The sequence below is a fragment of the Corvus moneduloides genome, chromosome 5 (genome assembly GCF_009650955.1).
Source record: "Corvus moneduloides isolate bCorMon1 chromosome 5, bCorMon1.pri, whole genome shotgun sequence".
Classification (NCBI taxonomy): domain Eukaryota; kingdom Metazoa; phylum Chordata; class Aves; order Passeriformes; family Corvidae; genus Corvus; species Corvus moneduloides.
Window position 1 is genome coordinate 66,142,443 of NC_045480.1, and position 26,318 is coordinate 66,168,760.

At 37.1% G+C, this 26,318-nt stretch overlaps 1 long non-coding RNA gene across 1 annotated transcript in view; it reads left to right on the forward strand.

The window, feature by feature from the left end:
- Positions 1-26,318, forward strand: part of LOC116444546 — an 86,716-nt gene that overhangs the window by 24,423 nt on the left and 35,975 nt on the right. Inside the window, exons 3-4 of the long non-coding RNA XR_004240380.1 lie at positions 15,933-16,014; positions 18,036-18,093. This is a non-coding gene — a long non-coding RNA (uncharacterized LOC116444546). The remainder of the gene's footprint in view (positions 1-15,932; positions 16,015-18,035; positions 18,094-26,318) is intronic.

The following is a 26,318-nucleotide window of genomic DNA, read 5'->3' on the forward strand; positions in this document are numbered from 1 at the left end:
TTTTACATATTTTCTAGAAGCATTCAATTTTTCCTAATGGTTCAATTCAATCTCCAGGTCAAGAGGATGCTAAATCTATTCTGATTCAAAGCAAAGAAAGACAAAGCCAAAATCCTCTGATCATCAGCTCCTATAGGGCTGGAAAAGTCTCAAAGTTCAAAAGTCACTGTGTTTCTTGTGACAGGATAATATAACTGAGGGAGATGAAGTAATGAACTCATACATACCATTATGAGAGGAAATGTTTTCCAAAGGATCATCAGATTTGAACTATTACTTGTAAAGGAAGAATATCAGACAAAGTCATTTTGGTGACAAAGTGGTTGACAGAGGGAAAAGAATTAAGAGGTTTAACAAAATGTAATGAATAGGAAATGGTTGCTTGCCTTTTTTTTTTCCAAGGGAAAAATCCTTGCTTTCAGTGAAATTAAGCAGCTAAGAAGAGGAATGAAAGAAAACAGATGGTACAGAGTAAGAAAGAGTAAGTGAAACTGCACATTGAGAAATGGGTTGGCAAGCAGAAATACTAATTTCTTGATTACAAAATGGCATTTAATTTTTTACTTTTTTAAAGTTCTTGATAGATATCTTGATTATATGGCTGTATATGTCATATAGGAGCTCTTTCCTCTCATGACAGGGGAGCAAGGATGATTAGGTGCTTTGAGTCCCAGTGTCATCAGTGTATAATTTGAAGAATAATTTTTTTACTCAGGGATATGTGGGTAGGCATAGAGAGCTCATTTCACAAATTTAAAGTCATAACAGTTCATATCAATCCTATATTTTTCTCTCATCAGTTACATGGACAGTGTTAATTTAGATTTTTTTCTTTCTTAAATCTTTAGCTTTTTGTAAAATCACCTGCTACTCCTTGGTTTTTTGGTCTCATCTACATTTTGGAAGCATTTAACAACCCCCTCTTTGCTTTGTTTACTATGTAGTACTTGGGTTTGTAATTGCTCTGGAGCTTTCTCAGTCCAGTTGCAGGCTCTTGTCATATTCTTGACAGCCTTGGCTTTTCTTTTTTGTGTCTTGTGGTTTTGTCACATTTCTCACTTAATTCTTCTCCCCTGGGGTCTATCCAGCTGTTTCACTCTTGTTTCTATGGATAGTGAGTGGGAATGAATGCGGGTCCCGCATTCTTCCTGTGAGAGTCACCTTTTGTCCCTTCTTCTGTGGCTGGCGGATGTCTGGCTGTCGTAGTCCAGGACTCACAGAGCTACAGCATCATCTTCCACACACAGAGGCCAGAGTCCTGAGTTTCTATATGCATGTGGAGACACAGATTTAGACGTTTATAGAATACCAAAATCCTTTTTGTTTTTGTGTTTTGACACAGCATGTATTTTTAGCACGACACTGCATGTGTGTGTTACTGCCTATATCAGTTATTGACCTATTCATGTGTTTAGCCCTAACTGTACATCCAGATATGCTATAAATAGAGGGAAATTTAGTATTAGATCCAGTCAGTCTGTTCACACATGGATTTCAAGCCATGTCCAACAGTTCATAAGAGCATTTTGATTCCTTACTCGGGTGACTCATGCTATAGTGTTCTCCCTGCTGCCACCAGGGTCTTCCAGGCAATCACCTGTACCCATGTGCAGCTCTGATTTCATATTTGTTTTCTTTGAAGGATTTTTAGTTTGCTATGTTTTCTTTCCATTTTTGTCTAATTTTTGAAACTACTTTCTAATTTCCCCCCCCTTTTTTTTTATTTTTTTGAAACTGAATTCTTATAGTACACTAATGGGATATTAGAAATAGAAAGTAAAGACCAAAAGTCTCGACTCTACCTCCTCTTGGAATTTCTATCAGCTGAACACCGCTGGAACCAGGAGTGGTAGCTATATTTGTTCTTTTCTATATCTTTTCTGTCTTTCTTTCTTCTTCTTCTTCTTCTAATTCTCTCTCCTAAGAATTTTTGAGTAACTTAAAATCTAATGGGCTTAGAGTTTGCAAAGTTGAATGGGCCACGTGAATGCTTTGAGAAATGTTTTCTGTTGATTGAATGATGCCCTAAACTTTTGCCAGTTTTATGGTTTTCTAAAGTTGCCAATAAAGTTTCCCTTATTGTTTTGACCTCTTGAGAATATCTTCTCAGTATTTCTCCAATGCCTCTAACTCAGAGTACATGAAAAACTGTAAAGCCCTTCTAAAATTGTCATAGTGCGAGTTATGGGGCCTTACAGTACTCAATGTAACTTCTGTGTGCATACTGCAAATCAGATTTTCTCCCAACAATTAACAGCCATTTTCCTTTTTGTTTCTTCCAAAAAGATTAAGAAAAGGTGATAACTTAAAGAAGGAAAACAATATACATGTATAAATATATATCTACCCTGAAACAGCATTAGGAAGCATGATATTGGAGGAAAAACTTGCTGGAGAGATAAAGCAGCATGGCAGTAGTTGGGGATGTGGAATACCTTCATTAGATGTGTGCAGGGCTGGGTGTGTTATTGGGGAAACAAATGGCTTTCGACCCTGACTCCTCAGAAATGCGTGAAATAATTCTCCTTGAGAAGGTAATAACAGGCGGAAAGAAAACGTGAGAATGCATTGTTGGTGTCTTGGGTCGTGGTGGAGAAGGAAAACTTTTCTGCTTAATGATAAGCCTTGTCACTTCAAACAAAAAGGGTGTAGCCAATTTAAGCCCTGAAGGTGTTTTCTTTCTTGCTAAGCCACAGCCATTCCATGTTACCATTTTAAGACCTGGATCATCCTTTGAAAGTTTTTACGAGAGCCATTTTCAAAGCACTAAAGATCTCATCATCCATCCACTGAAGGTGATGTCCAAGTTTCTTGAGGATTTGGAACAGGCTCAAAATAAAATAAAATCCAATCCAAGAGCCATTAATAGACAGTTTCACTGTTTATTTTATACTAATTAATCCAGTCACAATATAATGCACAAAATCAATTTGTCAGAGTGTGTAAAAGCCTGTGTAATATTTACTAATTTGGTTTTATACTTTAATCATTTTTTATAGTATAGTAATGCCACTTCAAATGAGTAACTAACATTTAAGATGGAATGGCATTTTTGCCTATCATTAAATGCATATAAAATTTTATTAAAAATATAAAATCTTATAATTAAATATTCCACATGAAGTTTAGTTTTACATAATATTACATATGGCAAATATAAAGCATTTTTCCCAATTTAAATAACTGTGTCTTTTTTAGGAGACATTTGCACCTAGATGTTGTTTAATATTAAAGAAGAAAGGTATGAAATAGCCTGCAACTATGGTGATATTTATAAGTGCTTTTTTTCTTTTTTTAAATTTTCATTCTTGCTGTTTAACTTGGAGTGTCTGTGCCTGTTGTTCTTGTGCATTAAAGATTCCTGAAAAAGTTAAAGGAAGAAAGTTTTTAGTCTCAGTCATACCACAGGTCAAAAGTTTATGAACTAGCCCGGGTGTTTTTTGAAATGGCCAAGTTGCAAATGTTCTCCGTGATATCCACATTTAAAAGAAGTAGCTGTAAAAAAGGGTGCTTATGGTTCACTCTGTTTCTGCAAATTAAAGGAAACTGCATTGCTTATAGTCTGAACTGATGTAACAGGTACTATTTTCAGGATATGCATATTTTCTAATTTCTTTTTTCTTGCTGCTGCTCAACAAATCCAGATGGAAGCTACTCAATAGAATAAGCAAAAAAGGAAGAAAAAGCAATTTAGGCTCTTCCAGTCCTGTGGCCATTAAAAGCTATGACAAGAGCAAGTGGGTCAGTGTGAATAAAACATGCAGGGTTGGTATAACCCTCTGCAATAGCATTTTGGATGGGATGTGAAACCTCAAAACCTGAGACCAACAGAGCAGTAGGAGCAAAGCCGAAATGCCAGCAGGAAATTGCTTAGACCAGCCAGTATACTACTGGGTCTTATCTCTTCATCTTGCACCAGGCATAAAAACTCCAGTGGATCTTAGTCCCTGAGACCTTTTTTGACAGTGAAAGTTCCACAAGAAAGCCTAATGGAATCGCTCAGTCACTGCAGTTTCTTAGGAAGTAACATGGCAGCTGCAAAACTGATTATTGCAGTTAGTGACTGTATTCAGCCCACGTGTTCCAGGTGCTGGAAACCTGTACCACTATCGGTTGAAAAGCTACCAAAGTGTGTGTCCTAGACTCATACCTGGTGAAGATGCTAGAATTTCTCAAACCACCAAAGAAATTCCTGGTGCATATGAACACAGTGGTAGCAACTGAACTGGCATAGAGGAGGTGTGCAACCTCGTAACATAGTGAATATTGTTGCTTCAGTTTCTCTGAAGCCTCATCAAGAGAAACAGTGTGAGAGAATGCCATCAATCAACATCAATATTTTAATACTTGATGGATTGAGAGTAGCAGTTTAAAATGTAACATTATGGCTCATTTTCAAGCTGCTACTAGTTTTAAATCAAACTCGGAAATGTTCTGTTGGAACTGTAACTGTGGATGAGCGTCATTATTGTTTTCAATTTGCCACTTTCACTTTGATAGGAAAATATATCATAAAGCTTTGATTTTTAATTTATTTTTATTACCAAATGTTTATTATCATGCTTGTCATTTTGACTTGAGTATCCTGGGAGAGAATTTTATTTTTAATGACTTTTCAGTAAAAGAGATTAAATCAACCTTAAGAGTGTATTTTACTTAATTTCAGTGGTTTATTTCTCAGAATATATTTATAAAGATATGCACGATTATATGAATCATTAGAAATTATGTTACCAAGGAAATGACTTAGTGAACCTTTTCTTCCATAAATATTTGCTTTAAAATATTACCAAATGGGAGCCGAAGCGCCCAAATACAAGATGACTCATTTAAGTAGGAATTTCTCCGAAGAACAATGCAAATATTGTGAGCAAACTAAGACCACTCTTTAATGAAACTTAGGCTTCAATGACAACAACAAGCTGTGAACTCTCCGAAGGAAATAGAATTTCACTTTTCAGGCATTGGTGAGTAATGCTGTAATGCTGATCATCATTTTTAGCCATTTGAAAAAATCCACTTTTAGCTTAAATAGGTTGAACCTCTTCTATAATGAAAGGTATTGGAATGTACCTGAATGACACCTTGTTGACTTTAAGCAATATTTTATTTTAAGCACATAGGCTGGTATTTAACATCCTAATGCGAACTCTTGGCTCGTGGACAAATTTGAGAAGTTTGAAGTTTGAAAAAGAAAGGGATTTTCAGTCCAGAAATTAGGTTTTTCTGATTTTTTTTTCAAAGACTGAGAAGAAGAAGAAGAGAATAATATGCACAGCAGAAAATTCAATACTAGGCAGTGTTTTTGAGCCAATGAAAGAGAAGACAACCACTTTTAGGTACTTTATTACTTCTTTAGGTTCTGCTGACATTTGTAATGTATTATGAAGATGTGTTTGAGCACATGATTATGATCTCAGTTTACTGCTGGCATAAACTTTGGGCTGAAAAAGTGTTAATGATTGGTCAACAGTTGATATATACATACGGTTGCTTTCATTTTTAAACATCACATCCTCAACAACCCTTACACGCTAATGCACTGTGAAAAGACCCAACTAAATAAATGAACATTTCTTTCAGATAGTTTTCAAGGGACCTGGTGTTTGCAACTATTATGTAGAGTACTGAAATAATTTAGCCAGTGTGGAGAGGCATCAACATGGCAGCCACATCCAGCAATTTTACTGGACATGAGTATGACTTCAGTGTTTCCCGGCAAATGAAGAGACTTTGTCATGAGTAACATAACCAGTGACAAAATTTTATCTGAAGGACAGGTATTTGATAATGTGAACATAAACTAAAATGAACTGTGGAAAATATGGTACCTGCATATCCTGAAAAGACCCAGGGTCAGTGTTTCAAGAAGTGGAAAAGCCCAAGAGTTTTGTGTCTGACCCAAAATGTGTTGAAGATTTTCCTTCTAAGCACAGACATCTCATAATGAAAGTGCTAGCTGAGCCTGGATTATACAGTACTTAAATTACATCTCTGCACAGTATTTAATTGTGCAAACTCATGAACAATTTGTTTTACAGGTTATTTTCCTTGTGGTCCTTTAAAAAGAGTAGTCTGTATTATTTTCTTTCAAGTTGGTTTATTTTAATATCAGCTGGACAGACCTGCTAGGTGTCATCAAACTCTCTGTTCTGCTCTCAGCAATATCACCCTATTCTTTTCATAAACAGATCAAAGATCCTCTGAATATTATTCCATTCTGTTGTGGAACTTCACTGCTGCAGAAGTTAAAGACATTCCTCTTATAGGCAATTATCCTCATATTTATTTTTTTTTCCTCCTAGGGTGATTTTTTCCAATTTCAGAAGTATTTCTTCCTCTTCATATTTCAGTCTCCCAAATTATTTATGAAGGACAAATATATGCCTTTACAGACTCTGTTTGGGAGGGAAACATAATTTTAAAATCCCCATATATTTTTTTCATATCAGCATTGCTATTCTAGGTCTGAGTTTTATGAACCCCTATTGATATAGCTATGCTGAATACTTGAAGGTGGGTTGTAGGTCTGTGCAACTCAAGGGACATCCTAAACCCAGTCATTCCGTATGCAGGTAAGCCTGTGACGAAACGAATTTTTGGTGACAGAATTTAAAGCATTTCAACAACTTTGGTAACATAATAATTGTTGTGCATGATTTGAACTTTGTGTCATGTGGATTGACATAACCGTTCCACATGTTTTCATCTGGTGGTTCCTGTTTCTCTATCTTTTAACTGAAACAGAACTCACTGTAGAAGTGTTTGCAGCTCCTTTCAGGGTATGGCTTGATCTGCGGCTTGTAATTATTATGGTTAATGACAGGATTCTTTATGTTATGACTCGAGGAGTTAACCTCTACATTAGGGTAGGTGAGATTCTGTCACAAAGAAATTATTATCTATTTAAGAGCTCTGAGTCATATCACTGAGATAATACCTCTGTTGTAATACATTGTAATAAGGCAGTTTATGAACAGGTTTGTTATGAAGTGAAGCCAAACTTAACAAGTCATCCTCACGTTGTGTTACTTTTTCCTGTGTTTGGAGGAGAACCAGGCAAAGGCACACTAACAGTGCTATTTGGGGAGGTTTTCTGTACTGTACCCCTTGATCAGAGGGATATTTTGTGCTCAACTTAAGAACTTGCTTCCACTCCAATGCCTGTGCAGAGGTGAGAATGTTTTCCATTTTCCACACATGACTGTGTCTTTGTGTGCTCGCTCTGCATGTTCCCTATGGCTACCTGTGATTGTATGCCAGATATATGTTAATGACAACTGTTGGAACACTTTCAGGGTTGTACTTCTCATTTTAATTAGTCAGTTGCTGTCATTTTTCACACTGCTAATAAATCACTTGAAACATATTGCTTGTGGTTGTGGTTGTGTTTGAAGCATAAATCTTTTGTTAAGAGATTAGTGAGTCATCTATCCCATGGCCCTCATTGTCACCCATTACACATTATAATAAAGCTTTCTCCACTATAGATCCATGAGTCTTCTACTTCAGGATTGCAGTATAGCCAAACAGTGTCTGGGGCAGCAGGATGATGGGATAGTAGACAGATGATGCAAGGCAATCCCTTTTCTGAGTCTTTTTTGTTTTTCATGGAAACTTCGCCACACAACTGTCAGTCGAGGTGTTTCATCTCAGAGCCAAAAGCAGGACCGGGGGCATGGATGAACAGATGAATTGCTGTGGCCCCCTTGTTCCCACTTTTGCAAACAGTGAAATTCACCATAAATTGAGATTGGGCATCACTTGCTAATTAACCTTTGCTGCTATTTTAGGGTCACAACTCCCTTGTCCCATCTGAAAATAAAATTTGAACCTGTGAAGTAATTTTACAGGTTGATAGGTAGAAAGCATGTGTGAAATCTGCCTTGAGACAAAAATATGGTGTTTTCTTACTGGTGACATGGGACTTCTGTGCTCCCTTATTGTCTTCTCAGAGAGTGCATGTAGATTAATATATACTATCCACTCTGGGATAAAGATTTAACTTGTTTTAAACTCTTGCATTAAGACAGTTGACTCTCAATCTCCTATTTATAAACTCAAACTCTCTAAGGAAAAATTAAGTTGTGGTGGACTGCATGCATATGTGAACTGTATCTCAAAAAAAAAAAAAAAAAGAAAAAAATTCAATGCCAAAAAGATCAACCCAATTCCTACAAAATTTTTCTGCAGAGGAAATTGAAATAAAATATTTAGTTTTCAGAACTATTGTGAAAAAAGTAAGAACTTAAAAAAGAGAGACATTTTCTCAATTTTTTTTTAAAAGCTTTTAAATTGCTGTTATTGTGTCATGAAATAATTTAGTGAGTACTATACCATACAGCTCCCAACACACATTTGAAGGAGAGAAGAGAGGTGAGAGCTGATGGTATCCAAGCAAAGTGAAATGCAGGACAATTTGGCTTGACACTTGTCTCTAAGACCAGCTCTTCTTAACAACCTATCACCATTTCTTATATGCAAAAGTATACAGAGAGCATGCGTAAACATGGAACTCAATGACCTCTTTAGCTGGTTTTGAGACTTTCCTTAAAAGATTGGAAATAGATGCAAAATCCTGTATATATTAAGCTAAATTCTGTTAATCAGAGATTAAAAATCCTTTTTTTTTCCTGGTTGCCTAGAAGAAGAGCTTGAAAAGAAATCTGCATATATAAAGAGCAGGATGAGCAAAGGTTATGTACCAGAAGAAAGGAAGTCCTTTTCTTACTACCACAAATATAACTTTTTCCTATTAAGCATCAATTTAACTTTAAGGTAACATTTTTATGATCTTCAGTTTATCTTAAAGTCTGTGGTAGTCATCAAATAATTCTTGTTGCTACCAATTTAAAAATATCAAGCATAAATTTGTGATTTGGACTTAATGCTTTACACTAACAAGTATACTTAGCCTTTGGATTAATGCTGTGGTCAAACAGGAGTAGAAAAACACAACAGCTTTAAATAAAAGTTACTAAAAGTGTTAGAATGCTTCTTCCTTATACATCTTACTAATAAAAAAAGGCAATGTAAACCAAAATATTCTTCATTGAAGTTAGTCATGTCCTCAGTCCAGATTAAAGAAGTGCAACAAATTAGGTAGAAACCATAAGGTGAAAAAAATGCATTACAAGAAGGTGTTGTTGAGTTCAATGTTTACACATGCTCTCTACATATTTGCGCATATAAGAAATGGTGGCAGACCATTAAGAATATATATATATATATATATATATATATATATATATGAGAACACTTATGTAAGGGTATCTAGGAACTGAGATACTACAATTTTTGTAAAACCACATGACAACGCCAGAGCTCCACGAGCCAGAAAATGCATCCCAATTTAAACAGGCAAGCTCTGTGCAAAAAACTGCCACCAAAGCAAAATGAAAAATCCTGTGAGTCAAGAAACATTATGAGATCTGCAGTTCCATAAGATGCAGGAACACATGATGTATTAGGTAGCAGAACTTCAGGCCTGATAAGGAGAAATAATAATTGAATCTCTCTATAGATGCAGCAGCTCCTTCCCTCAAAAAATAGAAAAATAAAAATATTTAGAGCTATCCAGATAAGTTGCTCAACTTCTTCACACAGTATGGCTCCAGAAAAGCTAGCTACACCTCAGACTGATATCTGCAAGGTCATTTTCACCAATTTTAAATCTCCTGGTGTGTGAGTCTCCCCATTGGAGGGATTTTAATAAACCAGTACACTAAGTATTCTGCTCTACTACAGTCTGTTCTTGAGAGAACTTAGCCTAATAAATATGCAAGAAAATAGCAATAAGGAGATCTGATAGAGTAGTAACAGATGAAATGCTGTCTGCCAATGCTTGGATTTTGGTCAAAATGCTGGTAGAGATAGAGCCATGCGTCCGGTGGAACAACCTGCAGCTCATCTATTTTTTTTATTTTACAAAAACCATTATCAGGGTGTGATTCTTAAAGAGGGAGAACATTATTGATCTGCTCTAAGTAATGATTTTGCTGAGGATCATCTAGCAAAAGTACATATAGTCCCTCAGCTGTTCTACACAGACATTACATACAAGAACACACCTGAAAATAATATTTTTCAGTAAGTTTGATGGGATACCAGACTTCTGTGTGTTTATGAAAATGTTTAATATGCTGAAGTCCCATTGATTTAGGAGTAAAAATCAACTCTCTGGTGTTTTGAGCAGTCTGAAATAAGACCTTAATAGCTGAACAGAGTAAAGAGATTGATGGCTATTGACTCGCTGGTGTCTCCTAATATGTGCAATTAAGGAGGTCACAATAAGGGACAACTGCAAGAGGTCATAGCCTTTGTTGAATTCACAGAGGGCTGTGACCAGGTCACTGTGCAGGGCCATTTGAAAGTAGAATTCTGTCACAAAAATGAGGTCTAATTCAAAACCATTAATTGATGCTATTAACTTGAAAATTAAGAATATGTCTGATTGCAGAGAAAAGTGAGCACAATGCAGACCCAGCCAAGGAATTCTTAGATGTTTTTAGAAAAGCTTCATAGCCTAGAATAAATATAAACTTTAGAGGAATAGAGATGAATTTCTAGTGGGAAATCCTTGTACATGGAAGATATTCTAGCTTCATGAAAATGTTGTATAGATTTGGGAACGAAACAAGATAAAAAATTGATCCTTCAAGAGAATCTTTCCTTTAGAAAGAGCAATTTTATGACATCAGGAGGTATATTGTGGGCTGTTGTAGCTACAATTTCACCTACAGATATTACAGGTGGCAGGGCTGTATAAATCAATTTGAAGGATTCCTTTCTATTTCAAAACATACTTGAACCATAACTTCAGTGGCAAGGATCTGCTTATATCAATTACAGACACGGAGAAGTGAAATCTGCCATTACACCAAAGCATCAATAAAAATATGTCGTGGATTAAGTGTATGTGGCCCTCAGCTTCTAAACTAAGAGAATCTTAAATTTGAGATGGGAGAGATGGAAATAAAAACAAAATTAATTTATTTCCACAAAAAGAGCCCTCTTCCTGGATATCTCTTTATTCAAACATGAAAATGTGGCACTGACACAGATGCTAGAACTTTCAAATGCCAAGCACTTTGGGTTTTTTTCAAGCTGATTAACTCTGATATTTTACAGATGCAATGTAAAACTTTAGCCTTTAAGACAACATGTGCTTCCAAAAATAACCTCTGGTGTGCTTAGCCCTTTTTCTTGCAATGCTTTCTCTTGAAATAAAAATCTTCCTGGAAACTCACAGTAAACTTCCAATCAGTATGGCATCGGTCAAAGTGCCCCCCTGGTTTCCAGGCAGATGTTTGGTTTACCATGCCAGTAGATGTTATTTGATCTACTACTCTGTATCAGCAGTGTTTTGATATATGACACTGTATTTTTGATGCGACCCCTCTCTATTTGAAGATTCTTCTTTTTCTTACAGTATATTTTTTCATAAGACGGTCTTGATGAAATCTCTGTAATTATATACAAGATAATACTTTTGTCTGAGGAGCATGTTGAAATACATTCAAACCCTCAAAAAATCAAATCATTTTCTGTTTCTCAGCCATGTGTGTTGTACTTGTACCTCTGTCTCGACTACCTCAGCAATTCCATACTCATACTGCTGTGTAATGGTTCCTACCCAGCGGATGAACGGAAGGTCATGGGTGCATTTCTTCAGGATTTTAGCAAGGTTTTTCATACTTTTGTTCCTTACAGCATCATCTGGACAAGTTGTCAAACTGTGGGATGAGCTCGTTCATGGTCCACTGGGTGGAGAAGTTGCTAAGGGAGAGAACTCAAGGGCTAGTAGTGAATGGCCTACGCTGCCTGGTGACCTGTCACCAGCCGTGCTGCTCAGTGTTCAGTTCTAGGGCCAGTTCTGTTAAATATAGAATCATAAAATAACTGAATGGATTGGATTGGAGGGGACCTTAAATATCTCCTAGTTCCAACCCTCCTGCCCTGGGCAGGGACACCTCCCACTAGACCAGGCTGATCAATCTGGCCTAGAACACTTCCAGGGAACATCCATAGCTTCTCTGGGCAACTTGTTCCAGTGCTTCACTGACCTCACAGTGAAGAATTTCTTCTGTGTATTGTAAAGAATTTCTTCCAGATATTTATATATTTATGAATGACCTGAATGCAGAACTTGAATGCACCATTAGCAAGTTGGCTGATGACACCAAACTGGAAGGAGGTGCTGTTGACTCTCTTGAGAGGGAGGAGGTCTTGCAGATGGATCTGGATAGATTGGAGCATTGGACTACGAAGTGCTGGTCTCCCTGCTCTCCAGTGACAGGACACATGGGAACAGTTCCAAGCTGTGACAGAGGAGGTTTAGACTGGACATTAGGAAGCATTTCCTTACCAAGAGGGTTTTCAGACATGGGAATAGGGTCCCTTAGGAGGTGGTCAATGCCCAAAGCCTGCTGGTTTTTAAGAGATGTTTGGACAATGCCCTTGATAACATGTTCTAACTTTTGTCCAGGCAATTGGATTGGATGATCACTGTAGGCCCCTCCTACCGGAAAGGAGGTCTGGTCTATTCTATTCTATTCTATTCTAGTCTAGTCTAGTCTATTCCATTCCTTTCCATTCCATTCCATTCCATTCCATTCCATTCCATTCCATTCTCTGCTTTGCTATGCTATGCTATGCTATTCATGCTGCCTCACTTAATTCTAGTAATTTCGGTGAAAGCTTCGGGGATTTACGTATTCTGTTTCTTTTAAAAAAAGATTTTTTAGGATTTTTTTTCTTGCCCTCTGAAGCTTCTCCATTACCTTGAGACTTCCACTGAATGCATGCCTGTCTCATTGAAGTCAGCTGCAGCTGAAGAGACAGCTGGGATCAAACTAGAAAACGGCAGAATTTTGGTAATTAAGAAGTAAGCACTGAAATGGATTATTCCTAGGTATCTGTTTCCAGAAAGGAATCCAAACCTCAGAGCTATGTGTCTGCCTTTACTGGCTAGGCAATGGAATCTGAGTGGCAATTGAAAATCCAGAAAGGGACCTGATGGGTTTAATTGGAGATGCTGCCTTGTTTGAATTCCTTACACCTCCAAGGCAAGCAAGAGCTAAAGATTTCCTCATCTCAGTGCTTTTGTCCTTACTTTAGTTTTTTAACCACTATGTTAGATTGCCAGAAAGCTTCTTTTAACAGGGTTTTGTTTTCTACAGATTAATATTCATTATTAAATTAGTCAGAAACTGTTTCACCTGTCTCACTCACAGAGGGGAAACTCCCTCAGAAGAAAGGGATTTATCATTCCTTTGGCTCTCTGATGAATTTCTCCCTTCTCTACAGGGCAACCATAAACATTGGCACCACCTACCTCCTTAGCAGACATGAGTTAAGGATGATTGTGGTGAAAAGAGACTTCTACCTTTTAATGTAATTCTGGTGCTTAAAAATAATTAAAAAGGAAAAAAAAAGGAACCCAAGCATATTAGTTTTCGGTTCCAGCTGTGAAGCATGACTACTGTGACATTGTCCTGCTTAGTGGTGAAAGGTGTCTGTAAATAGAGAGGGAGAGCATTTAAAAGCATTTTCGCTTGAGTTTTCCTTTTGCAGGATCCTGATGTTCCCTGCATTGTGCATAGGAACCATGCCTGCTGAATGAATGTGAGAATAATTGATTCTACTCTGTATATTCTTATTTCTAAGATAATTTCTGCATTAAAATTGGTATAGCTTTTAATCATTCTTCAACTAATTTCAGTATGTGTTGTCACCTTCCAGACTTCATCTCATGTATGTTGTGCTGATATTCTTTAGTGAAAGCATTCATTCTCTCTCTGCTTCTATTTTCACCCAGGGATTTAAAGACATTATTTTCCTTCCTATTTCGATGGTTACCTTGGAGGAGGGAATGCCTCCTGTGTGTACAAATGTAGCAGTCACTCCTCTGTCTCATGGGCTTTCCTGTACTAACATTTCAACGATTTAGTTTTAAACCACAGTTCAAAACTAAACTGTGTTTCTGAGTTTCTCTGTTATTGTCCCAAACAGAACATTTAAATTCACTGGAACAGGAATATCTTGTGGCCTCATACAATTCTCATTATTTCTCATTATTTCATTTTGCTGAGTTTTGCTTTTATCTTTCTTGCCACTTTCTAGAAACACCCTTAAATTACCTGCCTGCTGGATCCCAGTTTGGTGCCCTCTGTTCTTTCTTCTATTGATGCATCTTTCTTACTGATTTTCTTGTGTACTTGCTGCTTTTTTTATTTTTTTTTCTGTTTCTTCCTGTCCCTTACTGAGGACCTTATTCTTCCTTGCCAATTTAAAGTCCTTTTGCCAAGACCCATTAGTTTTCTCTATCAGAAAACAGATGACCATGGTGCTCAAAAAAATTTATCAATGGTTTGAAGCCTCTGCTTTGTGTTTCTAAGCCCCCCACCTTTTAGGCACTGATTTACCACCACCATTTTGGGAGTTTTGGGGTTTTTCCAACCTTGAGAGTGGCAATGAATCACATATGACATTTATCAGATTAGATTGAACTTAATTATGTTGTACTTGGGAAATTACAAACCACAAATTCCTCTGATATATTTCTAGGTGCGGAGTTTAATGAAGCAGCAGTATTTTCGCTGGCTTCAGGACCGTATTGTGGCACCATGATTGTATCACTTTAAGGGAAAATGTCAGTGATCTATCCTTGCTCCATGTCTCCTAGCTTCCTACCACTGCTCTTCAGCATTGGCTTCCAACATCTGCTATGTCATAATGTGCTTTAAATAAAGATCACAAAATACTGCCTCAGCAGAAGGGGTGAGCTGAGGTTACTCAGCCAACATTGATTTTTTTCATTGCCCCCTCCCATTTTCTAACTTGTGAAACTTTTCCTTTGCAGTTCTGTAAATGTTATTTTAATGTAATTTGTGCCTAACATATATATTATAGATAAGTCTATCTAATAAGCAGTTTGAAATAATATATGTAGATTTTTCTATTTTATATTCTTTTCTGTAAGTCAGGAGAGTAGAATTCATTAACTTGATATGGATCTTTTTCAGTCTTTTCAGTAACCATTCACCAAAGAATGGACTTAGGAGTGTATTTATATGGTAAATGAACTGATACTGCTTACTTTAATATAAAGTTCATCTTTTTAACGCTTTTCCATATATACACATTTGGCTCTTTTGGAAAGGGACTTGTAATCCAATCTCCTTTCTTCTCATTTTAGCAGAATTATTACTTATAAACTAACATAGATTACTTGCAAGTATTAAAAGAACACTATTTATTTGTGTAGTACTTGAAATATACTTGAGCAAACTATTCATTAAAAAGAGTGACATTTACCATGATACTTTAAATAGTGGAGACAATTGAGTTGTGGTGGGTTTTTTGTTTGGTTGGTTTAGGTTTTTTATGGGGGGAATATTCAAATCGAAATTATGCAGTGAATGTATACAAAAAGCCTGTTTGATAGAGAGCTGTAGTAATGATGAATGAAGTTTTTGCTTTTCTGAGAGTGATATAACAGCATGTAGTATATAACTGACTAATGGAGATTTGCCACTCAAGTAACTCAATCAAAAATGTAATTTAGCTTGAAACTCTCACAGAAACAGCTGTGACTCTTGTATCTGTCCCAATTAAATACAGCGTGAGGATGATTGCATATGTGCTACTAACAGGGTTGTTGGGAGAATTTCTGATAAAGCTTTTGATGGGGATGTTAATGCAAAAATGTAAGTTTTGAATCTTCTCAATTAAAAAAGAAAACCACTGACTACATAGGATATTTAAAACAATTTTCAAAGGGACAGTCTCCTTAATCAAAATACTTTTCGTTTTGAATATATTTAATCCAGAGTAAGGCAGAGTGGGGTGTGGGGTTTTTTGATCTATTTTCCTTTAAAATAATTCATGAAATCATCAGATTATAAATAGATTTGTGGTTTTAATTCTAGAACAATTATCTTAAGAATATCAACTTAGCGACTGTACCACCTTCAGCTGCCTCTGGAAAAAGTTTTCAAGCTGGTGTTGTTGGTGAGTCTCATAAAGCAGAAAGAACACCATCTACTTTAAGTAAGACCAGTATATTTACCCTACCAGTTATTTGAAGCATACCAAGAATCCTTGGCATGATTCTAGCCCTTCTTTGGGCACTGAAGTGGCTTACTAACCTTGTGTAGAGAGGTGTGTCAGAGGTGAATGTCCACCAAGTGATACCAGCCTGAGGAAGCTGAAAATACGCAAAATTTCTGGCATAATTTTCCAAGCATTAGATGTCTCTCAGAGCAAAGCTATCAGAAATGCATTTTCCTATACTGCACCAAAAGCCCCCTGCAGATACTCCATGGACAAAATCAGATAACCACTAGCATGACCTTCTATAATTAATTTATGAAGGTAAAATGTGTGCACTTGCCAGATGAAGAACAGTATCTCAGAAAAGGAAGACTGCATTTCTGATCTTTCAGCCCCGATTCTTAAGAAATAACTACCAAAAATAAGTATATTCATAGCTAACATTCACAGCTGTACTTGACATTAAGAACCATTGAGATACTGGCTCCCTAGTATCTGGCCTTTCTCTCCAGGTGGCACCTCTGCCTGACCTCTCTGTCCCACCAGACCTACTGAACTTATTACTGCTTTGCTTGCTGATGTTTCCCTCTGCTCTGCTGGTACCAACCACCATTTTCTTTTGAATTGGTTAAATAATTATCATAATAATTCTCAACTTTGAGTTTATTGCTTTTATTTTAAGTCTAAAGAAAGAGCCCCAAAAAGCCCCAAAAGCTTGTCCATTACACCCAGTAAGTGCAACATAAAAGGAGATAAAAAGTCTTCACAAAGTTTCACTTTTTCTGAACCATAGATGGAATATGTGTGTTTCCACAAAATTACCTCTTAAAGTGCACTTCTATGAAATGAGTACTGTGTATCTTTGAAAATTCATCAGTTTCACTGTATTCAGTTAAATAATTTGTACAAAACACAAATCACTTTCTGGTTGAAAAGATTTGATGATGAAAACTCATTTGATGCTTCTAGAACAGATTGCAGCAACTTTATGATTTTGCTATTTTTTATGTCTTTTTTTTGTTGTTGTTTACAGATGAAATAAATTCCCTAGTCACAGCTGAAGTGAGCAAAAATATTTTTGCAAAGTTTTGGCAGGGTAAATGCACCTGTGATTGAAGAACTATAGCTGTTCACACATCTCTTTTAATTTTCTAATATTCTTTGTCAATTAGGATGATGTGCATCTTTTAAATACATGGTTGTGAGCTCTGTTTGGTGTTTGTTTTTTATTGCGTGACTATATACATATAGTCATCATGCTTCATGCTTATTATACATAACTCTTGCTTGGGCAAAAGAGAAACACAGTCACAGCTGAAACTCGGAAATTATTGTTACTCCAGTTAGTGATTTAGCAATCTAACAGTCTGATTTATTAGTTACAATATATATTAATAATTCAAATAATGTAAGAAAAAAAATCATAATGCAGTTATATTACTTTTCTGGGGAAATAAAAAATCCTTTCCAGAAACCCTCTGGGTCCAAAGACTGGGAGCTTCAGCCTTCCTGAAAGAAAGAGGTGGACTCAGAATGAGCTATCAGCATCCTGAAGTCATCACTGGGATGCATATGGTCTTGGCTTAGGGTGTTTCTTCCCTTTATTGGGAGAAGAAAGATTTTGATAGTTCTGTCCTCCACAGACTTTATTTTTGGAAGTTTTTTGAATGCAGCTTCTGTGCTTACTCATTTCATTTGTTCCTCACCATTCACTTTTTGTTCTAAAGCTGGGTTTACTTGAACAATGGAAGGCTGAAATCCTGTAGTGACCTCTGAATTACAGCTGTGGTTTCTGTCAGAACTCCTGCACCTCTGGTACTGCTCTGCACTCATGCACCCTTTGGCAGTTCATTTTATTCTAGAAACAGGAATAGCTGCTCATTATCACTGTAAACTAAAGAATTCTGAAAAAAATGTAGTTGGTAGTTAGCTGACCACCAGGTGACTGCTATCACAAATATTATTTTTTTTTTTTTAAGGCTAAAATCAGCCCAAGCGAAGACAACCCATACGAGTCCTGAGACCCTGAGCTGTCAGGTGAGTGGCCTTTAGTAATGGAAAAATTGTTTTGTTTATCACAAAGATTTTGGAAAAGTTCAACCAAGCCAAAGCAAAATAGCACTGTAGTGATAAGGTGACCTCCTGTGAACTGCCTGTATAGCAGAGATCGAACTCTGTCCTTGTGCACGTCTAGTCGATAAAGAAAAAATTCAAAAAATAGAATTTTTTCATATCTTCCATGTAGTTCACTTATCATATTGTGTTGCTGTTCTCTAGTATACTTTTAATGGGTATGTGGAAAGTATTTTAAAAAACCAAGTTCATTTCTATATTAAGTGTAGAAGCTTATGAAGAACTACTTCAGCAGTGAAAAAACAGCTGCCAGGAGTATCTTGGGTAAGAAGACATGGAGGTTTTAAACAACGACTTTACTTGTTGAAAGAAGTTGACAATTAATTTAAAAAAAAAAAAAAAAAGACAAAAACAAAACCCAGAAAAACACCAATACCTTCTTACTCCAGAAAATGAAATCCCATACCAAATGGAACTTTCAGAAGAGATCAAAGGTTGAACTTGATGATCTCAGAGGTCTTTTCCAACCTGATTGATTTTGTGATATGTTGATGTTAATAGGATAAAAGCAGACAACTTTTTAAAAAGTTAATTTTCTGCTACTAGTTCCTGTCTTAAGAACTAACCTGTCATGCATGATATGATGCTTAAGCAGTCTTTGTGTCAAAAAAGAGACAGACCTTTAGTGTGGTCTTCTACAATAAATAGCCTAATTGGTAGGTAGGATGTGAAGGGGTGGGGAGGTGTTATGTTTTTAAGCAACCATGGAGTGAATGGGAATGAAAAGTAGATAGTGAAAGCTTTAGTCTTTCAGAGAAGAAAGTTCTTTTGGTTTTGATAGCCCAAAGACAACTGTGCTAGAGCTTAAATGGATCTTGAGAACGATAATAGCAATAGCTGCATGACCGCAGTTAGAATATTTTCGTTCTTTTTCATTAACCCCAGGTAAAGTGCGTTTGAAATAAACCACCTTGAGATTTCAACAGAAAAATACAATTTATTGTCTCTGGGTCTTCTGCAAATCTGCTGGTATCAAGCTTAGAAGACATGCTGTGCTGTCACTCCTTACCCTCATAGTGTCTTAAAAGATTTTTGCCAAAATAAACTGTGATTGCAACTGTTCAGTGCCCACCTGAGAAAATTACTTTTACTATTAAGACTGAATGGATCAAAAAGGTTCAACACATTCCTTTTCTACTATGTATCAGAACAAGACCTACAAAGTAAGGGAACAGGCAGGAATAGCATCTCATAGTACATTTATATTTAAAACTGTCAGGCTTTTTTCCTTTAAACCTATTAATCTCTTTTGTTCTTATGTACTTTCTTTGTATCTCTCTCCTTTCTCTTCTTCAGTGCTGTTGTGTGACTTCCAGATTCTTTTAATACCAGTTTAACGTCAATGAGTCAGAATTCATTTTTATTTCCTTAATAAAGACCTTGTTTTTAAGTGTCCTCAGTATTACAAATTAGAGTCACATTTTCGCAGATGCCGAGATTCCTCAGCTTTCCGTGCCCTGGTTTTGAAAATATTTTAAATGCCTATGTGGTTTGCCTTGGTGTGTAAATCTGTCCCTCAAAGGAGCATCTTAAAATTGAGCATTCCCATTAGTGGCTGTTTCAAGGCCAGCTTTAAAGAAGATGTTCCTTTCACAGAGGTTTTAAAAGAAAGTGCCACAGAAATATGAACGCTTTCTTCGAATAGTTTAAAAAAAAAAAAATCTAGAAAGTAGCCATGAATTGAAAGACTTTAACTTCTTCCCCCACCACCACCTCCCCCACTGTAAGAAATGCAGCTATTCCCTGAGAAACTTTGTCGTTGTAAGCCCATTTTCAGTAATAATTTCAGCCAGTCCTAATGACCATTCAGAACAGCAGATGTAATAATTGTTTCCAGAAGGAGATGTGTTTGGGTTCCTAAATCTGCAGACGGATAGTCCTTTTAGAACAGCAGAAATCTGGTCTCCTAACATGTTGTCTGAGGATGGGACAAACCACACTAGTTCTAATTTACACTGCCAAAGCAAAAGTCAGGACAATGAGGGTGAAATAGCAGCGTTCTGGGAAAGTCTGATTTCCATACCATTGTGGAAAGGGAAAATGGGTACAAAGGATTCATGTCAGTAGTGGCTGATTTCCTTTCCCCTTTCTGAGGCAGAGAAAGATCAAAACGCCAGAGGGAGGCAAAAAGCAGATTTCTGCCCTTTTTTGATGTTTCCCATCATGGTTGGAGGAGAGAGGAGGAGCTGCAGAGATCCAGGGCTGTCTTTCTGCTGTATTTGCTCTATTGGCTAAGAGGCTTTGGTATGGCATTTGCCATCAGGGCAGGATAAAATATGTGTTTTGGGGAAGATAGGACTGGCCCTGAGCTGCACATGAGGTACTGGTGCATCCTCACTCAGCCTTGCTGGGGACAGGGCAAGACATAGAATCATAGAATGGCTTGGGTTGGAAGGGGCCCTCAAAGGTCAGCTAGTCCAACCCCCTGCTATGGGCAAGGACACCTTTCACTAGACCAGGTTGCTCAAAGCCCCATCCAATGTGGCCTTGAACACTTCCAGGGTGGAGCACCGAGTTTCTCTGAGCAACATGTGCCAGTGTCTCACCACCCTAGGAGTGAAGAGTTTCTTCCCAGTACTTGACATAACCTACCCACTGACAGTTCAAAGCCATTCCCTCTTGTTCTACCACTACCTGTCCTTGTAAAAAGAAGTCCCTCTGCAGTTCTCTTGTAGCTCCCTTTAGGTACTGGCAGGTGCTATAAGGCTTCCCCAGAACCTTCTCTTCTCTAGGCTGAACAGTCTCAGCCCGTCTTCACACGTCAGGTGTTCCATCCCTCTGATAATTTGTTTGTCTCTCCACTGGAGCTGCTTCCAAAGGTCCATGTCCTTCCTGTTCTGAGGAGCCCAGAGCTGGATGCAGTACTCCAGCTACTGTGCCACTTTGCAGGCTGGAAGGCAACTTCTGTGGCACCCCAGGGCTGGCCCCATCAGCGTGTCAGCCTGGCACAAGCCATAGGATCGCTGGGTTGTCAGGGTGGGTGGCTCTGTGTTTTGTCATGGGTATTTTGCTGTTTCTTTGCTGAGGCTGAAGTTCTTCCACTGAAACGTCTGGCTGCTGAACTCTTTGTCCCAGCTGGCAAGAGGCAAAGTCAACTTCTTATTACCCGGCAAGGAGTTGTGTTAACATCTTATTAGGGTTGAAAAACACCCAGATGATTGTACATCCATAGGTTTCCCTTGCTCTGTTAGTTGCTGTGTCATGGCATGAAATATGAGAGTCTCTGTCACTTGAAGGATCTTGGGCTGGTATTTTTCACATACATAAAAATGTGCCAGAAAATTACTCTGTCATAGTTTACATAATTCTGAGTGAGCTGGAATCAACTGCCAAATCCTATGTGCCTTGTGCAACTGCAAGTTGCCCTAGGATGTTGGAAATGTTTTTATTGGGATTGGAAACATGAAAAAGGAGCTGAGGGGAGACCAGAAGCCTTGTGGAAAGGCAGTGGTGTCCAGGCAGGATGCCCAAATTGTGTCTGAAATGGAACCACGTACTTGGCTTTTTGTCAACTGAATCCCATCCTAGGTGCACACAAAACCAATATACTTTAAACACAAACATTATTGTAAACTTATGTTAGTTCTGATGCAAAACAACAGAAATTAATGTTCCTTATTTTCTGATGAAAGTACCAAGACACTAAGGGAATTCGCCACATGTAAAAGCACTGCAAGACACTGTCCTCACCACAGCTTATTTTAGTAGCCCACGTTGCCTCTCATTGTAGACTCTAAAAAGCTATTATTTCCCAAATGTATCCAAAATAAGTCTGAACATGTTTGCCTATAATGCAACAAGGTGAACTTAATTACAGGAAGCTTTAGAAGTGTACAGCTCATGTGCTGCTGACACAGCAGGGGTGGGTCGGTCTGAAGGGAAGGGGAGCGGTGAGGACAATCCCTGTGTGGGAACCACGTTCAGAACAAAATCTGAAACTTCAAAGCAGGTGAAAAAAAACCCAACACAACAACCAATCCCCTGTAACACTTCTAAAATGTTATAATAAATGAAGTGAAAATAACATGCCCATTTACATTTCTTTGTTCTTATTTACGGTTTAACTTAATGTCAGGAGATTGCCAAAGTTTCAGCATCAGCATCTGTGTTCACCAGCTTCATCAAGATTTAGAAAGAGAAGAAAGAAAAAAAGCACCTTATATTTTGTAAATTACCTGTGTTCATGTGCAGCTTACATGTGGGGTCGTTGATGGATGCAATAGGGAGTTACTTTTAAGCAAAGCTCCTGCTTGAGATGTGTTTCCCAACTCGGAGGCCTGGTTTTGGGCTCAAGATTGCTGAATACTTCAGTACTAATCCTTTGTGCCTTGTACAGCTCCAAACCCATGATTAATGTGGTATCAAAAGAATGAAAGTGTGTCCTCCCCCCTAGCTTTTACTACTTTAATAGACATTTGCTGTAGTTTTAAACAATATTTTTATCAGCAGAGATCAGTAAAATTCCCACAGTATACTGAGCCCTTTTAATTCCGCTCTGTAACCAACTTCTGTGGCTATTACCAGAACCTCCAAATTTCTTTTAAACACAGTATTTGCGGTTTAGATTGTTTTATTAGCAAACATTTTTTATTTGTACTGTTTATTATGTCAAACAGACAGAGTAGTGTTTTTAACATCCAGCTGTACTTCAATTCATTCTTGGTTGGATTAATGGGGTCTGTTGCTTTTTGTTAGTATGGAACCATTAGCTAAGAACTTTTGCAAAAGAAGTGTTCTTCAGGTAGTTTAATCTACTAAATTCACATAGTCTCTTTAAAAGAGCTTCATTTTATTCCTTTTGTATGATACTCCACCATAAATTAAGATGAAGCCTATTGTTCTGCAGCTCCTTTCCTAATATTTCTTCATGTTTGAAAAACATCTACTTATTTTTATTTTTATTTATATGAATGACATTTATAGTCCCTTTAACTAGTGAGGACTTAACATCATCCAGTGCAAAAATATAATGAAAAAATATATTCTTGACCACCTATACATCATTTTGCTTTGAATTTCAGGGTCATTTTCTTTAAATATTATTGTATGAATCATCTCCATTTACATTGATAATAAAATGCTTTCTGGTGTTCTCAGACTCAAAAATTTATGAAAACAAAACCATGATGCAGACACAAAACCACAAGTTTCTGAAACTGGAACATCCTGTACCATTACTTGAGATAAAGTTCTTATTTAAAATTTAAAATATTGCTGAAATTATTTCTTGAGGAAGTTATTTTGGGATTTTACAGTAACTACTGTAACTACAAGTAACTACACTTGAATAAAATCTGTTCCTGTGAACAGCAATATTTTAAGTATTCTAAAATGTTCCAACTTTAAATAAATTGATGACCAGTGAGATCATCCCTAGACATTCAATAGCAATGGTGTTAAGGAGTGTCACTGAGACAGTAATAATGATATCATCATACGAACAAGCAAAGTGTACTCTCTATGACTCACTGCTGCTTTTTTATAGAAGTTTCAGCTTCAGACATGAGTGTGTGAGATGATTGGTTTGGTGAATGAGCATAGAAAACAGAAATATTTTTAAAAAATCCATGTAATTTCCAATTTCTTTTTAATATGTTTCAAGATGATGCCTAAAATCCAGAAATGGGACAAACTGAACATGTAATACAGTAATTTTTCAGGTTCAATTCTTCTGTGGAAGTAAGTTTCAAGTCATGTTAATGGATGGCATTTACTTAATGCTTATTCTCCAGTGCTATACAGTTTAACTCAGGAACCTGATGACAAAGCGAATCTGGCAAAGGAGTTGCTTAAGGAGGGTTTATATGTTTATAAATATGTTTATAAATATGTTTATATGTTGTAGTAAATACTTCCCAGCTTTCATATTCTAATTACCACTTCTCTTCAAACTGCTACTTGAAAAGCAGTTGGTCATTATTACATTGAGGCATGGTTCTGGTTTGTTTTCTTTCTGGTGCCATCTCTTCCTACTCTACAGGGATATATGTATATATATATACACATTATATATGTATGAAAAATTTCTCTTTAATTTAGGTCTATGTATTATATATGTATGAAATATTTCTTTTAATTTTTTGTTACAATCATCATGCAAAATATTGTGCTTATTGCATGCCACAGTTCACTGAACTGGAAAGAGAGGTGATTTTGTTGTTTGGGGTTGCTCTTGGTTTATTACCTCGCAGTGTAGAGTGTGCACAAGCAGCATGTGTGGCTTCCTGGGGTGGGAGAAGAGTGAACGAGACAGTCTTTTTGGGTAACAGCAGAATTTGAAGAACCAGGCCCGTCCTCCTTTGCCCTGGGTTAATCTTGGATGCTTTCAACAGTAATGCAGCAGAGGCCTGGGTGTGTAGCTCTGATTATATGGCTCAAAACGCTATTTTTATTTATTTTAATCCTATGTATTGGCCTGAATGCCTTATGAAGGCTACCAGATCTCTGCAACTGCACTGCATCCATCATGCAGCTCTTCTACTACAGGGAGAGCTGATAGATAGGATTTTCTCCCCGTTTTCTCCCATAGAAACTCTGAACAATAATCTTGTACTTGCCTAGGTAATAGTGTATGATTTTTCCCAGAGACTTAAGCTGCTATAAATCAAGTAAGTACATGCGTGTCAGAGGAAGACATAACTCTTTATTTATGAATGTGTTAAAGAACTGTCAGAAAGGGATATTGATTCTGGTTTTATACAGGGAGCTAATGAGAATAACCAATCAATGTACCATAGGGAGAACTTAACATTATTATGAAATATTTAGCTTATAAGGAAGTATAAAAATTAAGCAAACTTCCAATGGACAACAGCAGCATAATTTTTTACTAAAGAGAAGATGAAAAGCAGAGATTGGTGATTAAAAAAAAGTAAAATGAAAGCATAGGAGAAACTAATACATCATGAAGACTTACATAAAGGTCCTGCCCATTGATATATTTTGATTAGAATATTTTGAGTAAGAGAGCACAATTCTGAGCAGCTGTTTACCAAAATGTCTTCTATAGCATGCAAACCTGGTTTTGTTTTACTCAAAAACTCTAAGGTGTCCTGAACTGAGAGAAATTAATAAACAATTGCAAAAGAAATTAAATTGGTCATTAAATGTTGTGTAAGTAAAGAAAAAATGCATATTAACATAATATGGGTTCAGGAAAAGAAAATTGCCAAAGCCAAACACCAAGATCTCAACAATTATTAAAAAAATCATCTGCAATTATTCTTTTTCCTTGAGTTTCTTCTTACTGTTCTAGTGCCCTTTTCAAGTTCAGTTTATTAAAATCTTGGAGGAAGTGAGGTGTTTTGTTAAGCACTTATTATGTGCACTTGAAATGTCTTTATGGTTGATGGCACTGAGGGCAAAAAAATACCTTATGATAGCAATAGCCAACCAAATTAAGCACATGTAGCCTACTTGCATTTCACCTGTTGGAGCATTGGAAGACCTATCTACCAAAGGAACAGGAAGCATGTGTTCCAAGACAGAGTTCATTAAGTCTTTCAAAATGAATTAAAACTTGAGTCATGGAGTATTTGACAAGGGTGATTTTTGTATGTAAATAGCATAATTGACGAAATAATACAACTTAAGTGCAAGCGGTGTTTACTATCATAATTGACTAACAATTATCTGAGGATTTTGGTGTTGAAGTGGTGCCCTTTCCATATTTCTGAAATTTACGCCCCAAAACCACAGTGTACTATAAAGGACTTAAGAGTGATTTTCCTAATTTGACTGCAGAGTTCAACATTGTACAAGAAAGTTTCTGCTTCAATTGCAAAATCACAGAATTACAGAATGGTCTGGATTGGAAGGAACCTTAGATCCCACCTGGCTTCCACAGGCAGGGACAACTTCCAATAGACCAGGTTGCTCAAGGTCCCATCCAGGCTGTCATTGAACACTTCCAGGGATGTGGCACCCACAGCTTCTCTGGGCAACCTGTTGAAGTGACTCACCCCCCTCACCGCGAAGCATTCCTTCCTAATATCTAACCTAAACCTGCCCTCTTTCAGTTTAAAGCTGTTCCCCCTTGTCCTATTGCTATATGCCCCTGTAAAAAGTCCCTCTCCAGCTCTCTCATGGTCCCTTTAGGTAATGGAAGGTGCTTCAAGGTCTCCCCAGAG